This window comes from Lygodium microphyllum, chromosome 4, assembly GCF_053477565.2.
Source record: "Lygodium microphyllum isolate KBCC chromosome 4, Lygodium_microphyllum_v1.1.10, whole genome shotgun sequence".
NCBI classification, from domain to species: domain Eukaryota; kingdom Viridiplantae; phylum Streptophyta; class Polypodiopsida; order Schizaeales; family Lygodiaceae; genus Lygodium; species Lygodium microphyllum.
This window is the reverse complement of record NC_141138.1, coordinates 125,330,357-125,337,297: the sequence shown is the minus strand read 5'-3', so window position 1 is coordinate 125,337,297 and position 6,941 is coordinate 125,330,357.

Below are 6,941 nucleotides of genomic sequence, written 5' to 3'. Positions count from 1 at the left end.
ATTAAAGCAAGTCCACGCAATGAAGCTCTTTCTTCCTCTCTCCAACTCTCCTAAAACCTTGCAATGAAAAATGTGGCCTTCCTTGCCACTCATGGCCCCCTATCACCCTGCCAAGTCTTGTACTCACCTTAGTCTTGCTTTCCTCAACAATATTTAACCCAAAATTTCATTTTTTGCCATTTTTTTCCCTGTTTCAACCTGTTATACAACAATAGAAAACCCTATTGTGTGCTCCAAAGTTTAACTCCTACCCTACCTAAATGCAAGAAAAAATCATAACAGAGTTACCTACACTACTCCAACATGCTTTTCCAAGTCCAAAAACCACAAACCTACTTGCTAAGGAGATCGAATACCTCTTCAAACTCCCTCACTTCCTACCTGTCTATCTCAACCATCGGTTCGGGAAAAACCCTACTTCAATGCTCGATTCGAAGCACGCAAGCACTCAAGGTTTGAATCTATTGGTCCTGGCAATAGAACCAAAATGTGGGAGCTCTTGCTCAACCGCCAAGACCCACGGACCGCTTATTGTTTCAAGTGTTCCAAGCCGAGCACTAGTGGCTACCTCTCACATAGTCGATGTGCCATCCATCTCTACGGGTATAGTGAGCTTACCTCCATGCCCGATCGAGTTACCTCCTCTCCCGAGCACTCTGCTAGCTCCACGATCCAAGTGCAAGCTTCAAGCGAGCTCCAGCCTCAAGCTCCCTGCTCCAAGCTCCATTTCCATGAGCAAGACAAGAGAAGAGAAGAGAAGAGAAGAAGAGAGGAGAAGATGGAGAGCTTCTCCTCCCCAGTCCTTCACCCTCACACACTCACTCCCTCGCACTCTCACACTCCCTCTCTCAAGCACAAGCTCAAGCAATCAAGAACAAGAAGAAGAAGAAGAAGAAGAAGAAGAGGAGAGCCACTTTTGGCTACACACAAGAATGAGTTTCTCATTCACTTTTCAATTTTATATACAAAACCCTAAATCCCTTTTGGGCAGTCATCCCCTTATCCCCTTCTAGGCCCTTTTTCCCATTGTCCTCCTATCTTCCTAGCTTCCTTTTCACCACCCGTCTACATTTACAAATTGCACGGGTGACAGCCCGACACTCTTAAAATAAATCTTGGTGCGCCTTGCGCTTTTTTACAATAGTATAGACTTGCGCTTTTTCTCATGCGCCTTTTTCCTTGATTTAGGACTTTTCTGTACTTCTTGTGTTTCCAGATTCTTCTTGGCGCGCCTTCATCTTTTGTTTCTCTTTTGCCTTGGCCTTGTCTTCTGCTTTAAATTTTCTGGCTTTTCTGCCTTATTCGTTTGAGGGTTAACACCATCTCCAATCTCTTATATTTTCTCTCTCTAAACCTCTCTCTAAAATTTTTTCTTCTTTTTATGTATATATCATTCTTTCCTCCCCCCTCTCTCTTTATGTATGTATGTATGTATGTATGTATGTATGTATGTATGTATGTATGTATGTATGCATGTATGTATGTTCATCTCTCCCCCAAAATTTGTATGCTCTATTTCTCTCTCTCCCTAAATCTTATTCCTAGCCCCAAGACTCTCCCTCAAAAACTTATTTACAATCTCTCTCACTTACGCACTCACACACACACACACACACACACTCTCTCTCTCTCTCTCTCTCTCTCTCTCTCTCTTTCTCTCTCTCTCTCTCTCTCTCTCTCTCTCTCTCTCTCTCTCTCTCTCACACACACACACACACATCACCCAAAAACAAAAAGAAAGTAAGGTGTCAATATAAGCAAGAAAAAAAGTAACCTGTCATGTGGCAAGGAGGACACGATCCTATTCCAGGTATTCATGTTCAATTTCAGGTGGGTATGACAATAATTTGTCAACTCAAATTCAATCTTAGAACCATGGGATGGATTCGAAGTGAGTTGAAAAAGCCTACTATGTTGCAACCCTCTTCTCAAGTAGAATGGAAAGAAGTTTACCTAATTCCCTCTTTTTGAGTCCTCAAAAGGTTCATCGTACATGATGCGGAGCCCATCTTGGAGTCCTCATCACATGCAAGAAAAGTAATCACTTGTAGGTGGCAAGAAAATGCCTATTAACTTGGATTCACCCACATCAAGCATTAGTTAACAAAAAACAACCAATAGCCCATCTAGTAGGGTTGTAAGGGGTCCATCCATTTTGCTTTATTCTCCTTTTGCCTTTTCACATTGTTGTTTGAACCTAAAACCTCATTAGTATTAGTGTCCCCACCACTGAAGTGCTAGGTCAAAGCTTATTAGAAACTAGATCCTTCATTTACAATACTTCTCAAAACTTGGTTCTATCACACTTGGACAATAACATTTGTCTCATATTTCACTTCAGTCTATTGGAGACATCGATATTTCATTTTATCTCTCCCCCTCTTTCTCTCTCTCCCCTTAGATATATATATCTCTCTCTTTCTCTCTCTCATCATTACACAAGAAAGACAAAAGCCACGAACAATGGAGGAGATGGATAATATTCTTCAATAACCTATGCAAAAGTTTATGGGGTGATCTAACTTTCTCCTTATGAGCAAGCCTCACTCTTTACCTCTCGCCTCATACCCATGTATCCTACTTATTAAAGATGTTGATATGAAATTTTGTTACTACTTACCATTTTGTGATTGCTTGTTGATAGTCAGCTATTATTTATTGTGAGAAAATGTGTGTGTGTGTGTGTCTATGTTTATATATATATATATATATATATATATATATATATATGCACACACACACACACACACACATCATAGTTGTAGGTGTACAGTGTCCACTGCCGTGGTGTAAAGAATTTCATATGGAACACTATATGGAACGACCATGGTTAGAATCACCAATTTTTTTTATTTTTTTGCTACAAAATCAATACAACTATAGGATTTTGTAGACGTTCGGAACTCGTATGACATCTGAATAGAAAATTTCAAAGAAGCCCTGACCCCTGAGAGTGATTCCTTTAGAGAGATTCCTACTTGGATAGAAGATCATCCAATGAAGGAAAAGGATGCTTCTCACACGGCTAATGAAGACTCAATACTCCCCCATAAGGTCCCTCAAAAAGTGGCTATGTATTGTACTGGTGGAATCAAATGTGAGAAAACACACACACACACACACACACACACACACAAATATCATAGTTGTAGGTGTACGGTGTCCACCGCCGTGGTGTATAGAATATGGAAAACTGTATAGAACGACCACATTTAGGCTCACCAATTTTTTTTATTTTTTTATTTTTTATTTTTTTGCTACAAAATCAATACAACTATAGGAGTTTGTAGACGTTCGGAAATCGTATGACATCCGAATAGAAAAGTTCAAAGGAGCCTTGGACCTTGAGAATGATTCCTTTAGAGATATTCCTACTTGGATAGAAGATCGTCCAATGAAGGAAAAGGATGCTTCTCACGCGGCTAATGAAGACTCAATACTCCCCCATAAGGTCCCTCAAAAAGTGGCTATGTATTGTACTGGTGGAATCAGATGTGAGAAAGCTACCACCCTTTTTGATGAGCAAAGGTTTTACAGAGGTATGCTCCAGACTCTTGTTTCTATCATTTGGTTTATGGAATTGATATGAAAGCAAAGTTCAGGCCTAGCAAGTCAACCCTACTCATATATTCGACTCAATGAATCCTTAGGCAGATATGTGACCTGATGGAACACTGGCATATGTTAAGGATGTCCTAGCTTGCATTAATGGATTATCATGTGGATTTTACTGGGAAAGGACGGAGCAGTTGAGAATACCAAAAGATTATATATTGGCAATAGTAAGAGTGTAAGCCCTTGCAAATGCCCGCATCGCTATAGACGTAGATGGGGTGGTAGAAGTTGGAGATGGTCATCGTGGAGACTCGCTACAAGTGAGAAACAACACAAGATAATTGGTCATACATTCATAGGACCTCATGCTAACCTAAAATAGAGGGTAAAGTTATCTAACCGTGTCTCAATCTCCTGTTGAGTCATAACCCCATCACCCAGTGGGCTGGGTAGTGTCTGGGTAGTGTCTGGAAGGGGAGTCCTAGTAGCATCGATGAGCTAGAATTTGGACCCTAAACTTACTATATAAAATATAAAACACTTTATTCCCTATGTAAGAGGTGATCGACACCTTTATGCTCCTCATGCACCTCCTCCCGCATGTGGCTCCCGAGAAGAGCCCTCAACAGGGCAAATTGGCCTCAACATCTGATGGAGGCAAACTATTGTCACCTCCAGCTCCGCATCGGGGATGCGTTCATAATTTGGCTAATCCTCTGCTATTTGCTCTCTGGGGATGCCACTCACCCGCAAGATAGTCCTCCAAGCGATCAACAAACTAGTCGTCCTTGAGGAAGCTTACTAGAATGTAGAACCTTCATTTATAATACTTCTCAAATTTTGGTGCTATCACACTAGGACAATAACATTTGTCTCATATTTTACTTCAGTCTATTGGAGACTTCAATATTTCATTCTATCTCTCTCCCCTCTTTATCTCTCTCCCCTTAGATATATATATCTCTCTCTTTCTCTCTCTCATCATTACACAAGATAGACAAAAGCCACTAACAATGGAGGATATTGATAATATTCTTTACTAAGCTAGGCAAAAGTTTATGGGGTGATCTAATTTTCTCCTTTTTAGTAAGCCTCACTCTTTACCTCTTGCCTTATACCCATGTATCCTACTTATTGAAGATGTTGATATGACATTTTCTTACTACTCTGATTTGAGGTTGCTTGTTGATAGTCGACTATCATTTATTATGAGACAATATGTGTATGTATGTATGTATGTATGTATGTATGTATGTATGTATACACACACACACACACACACACACACACACACACACACACACACACACACATAGACACACACACACATATATATATCATAGTTGTAGGTGTATGCCATCCACCGTTGTGGAAATAGGAGAAAGTTGGCATTCAGAATTCCATAGGGAACGTCGTACGGAACGACCATGGTCAAGCTCACCGATTTTTTTAAAAAAAATTTATTGTTTTGCTACAAAGCAACATAGTTACAAGAGTTTCTAGACGTTAGGAACTCATATGAGATCCAAATAGGAAAGTTCAAAGGATCCATGGACCCTGAGAGGGAATCCTTTAGAGAGTTTCCTACTTGGATAGAAGATCGTCTCATGAAGGAAAAGGATGCTTCTTACACAGCTGATGAAGACTCAATACTCCCCCATAAGGTCCCTCAAAAAGTGGCCATGTATTGTACTAGTGGAATGAAATGTGAGAAAGCTACCAACCTTTTCATGAGAAATGGTTTTACAGAGGTATGCTCGAGACTCTTGTTTCTATCATTTGCTTTATGGCATTGATATCAAAGTAGAGTTCATGCCTAGCAAGTCAACCCTAGCCATATATGCGACTTGAATGAATCCTTTGGCCGATATGTGACTTGATGTAACCCTCGCATATGTTAAGGATGTCTAGTTGTAAGTGTATGCCATCCACCACCATAGGAATGGGTGGCGGTTGACATACAGAATTCCATATGGAACGTCATACGGAACGACCACGATTAGGCTCACTGATTTTTTTTATTTTTGTTTTTTTGCAAAACCAATACAACTATAGGAGTTTCTAGATGCTAGGAACTCATATGAGATCCAAATATGAAAGTTCAAAGGAGCCATGGACTCTAAGAGCAAATCCTTTTAGAGAATTTCCTACTTGGATACAAGATCATCTCCTGAAGGAAAAGGATGCTTCTCACATAACTGATGAAGACTCGGTACTCCCCCATAAGGTTCCTTAAAAAGTGGCCATGTATTGTGCTAGTGGAATCAAATGTGAGAAAACTACCGGTCTTTCCATGAGAAAAGGTTTTATAGAGGTATGTTCCAGACTCTTGTTTCTATCATTTGGTTTATGGCATTGATATGAAAGCAGAGTTTGGGCCTAGCAAGTCAACTCAGGCCATATATGCGACTTGAATGAATCCTTAGGTAGATATGTGACTTGATGGAACACTAGCATATGATAAGGATGTCCTAGCTTGCATTAAGGATTATCATGTGGATTTTACTGGGAAAGGATGGAACAATTGAGAATACCAAAAGATTATATATTGGCAATAGCAAGAGTCTAAGTTGCCATAGATCCAAGCATCGCTACAAATGTAGATGGGGATGTAGAGGTCTGAGATCGCCGTCGTGGAGGCTCACAATAAGAAACAACACAAGATAATTAGTCATACGTTCATAAGACCTCATGCTAACGTAAAACAGAGGGGAAAGTTATCTAACCCTATCTCAAGCTCCTGTTGAGTCATAACCCCATCACCCAGTGGGCTGGGTAGTGTTTGGAAGAAGAGTCCTAATAACATCGATGAGTTAGAATTTGGTCCCTAAACTTATTATATAAAATTGAAAACACTTTATTCCCTATGTATGAGGTGATCAATACTTGTACGCTCCTCTTGCACCGTGTTCTGCATGTGGCTCTCAAAAAGAGCCCTCATTAAGGTGAACTGGCCTCAACATTTGGAGGCAAACTATCGTCACCTCTAGCTCGGCATTAGGGAGGTGCTCATAATCTGGCCAATCCTCTACTATCTGCTCTCTATGGATGCTAGTCGCGTGCAAGATAGTCCTCAAAGTGATCAACAAACTAGTCATCCTAGAAGAAGCCATGTATGTATACAATCTCTTTTCAAAAACAAAAAAAGAAAGTAACACAACAATATAAGTAAAAAAAAAGTAACACATCATGTGGCAATGAGGACACAATGCTATTCCAAGTATTCATGTTCACTTTCAAGTGGATATGACAATAATTTGTCAACTCAATCCAATCTTAGAACTATGATATGGATTAGAAGTGAGTGAAAAAAGCCTACTATGTTGTAGCCCACTTCTCAACAAGTAGAATGGAAAGAAGTTTACTTACCTCCCTCTTTTTGAGTC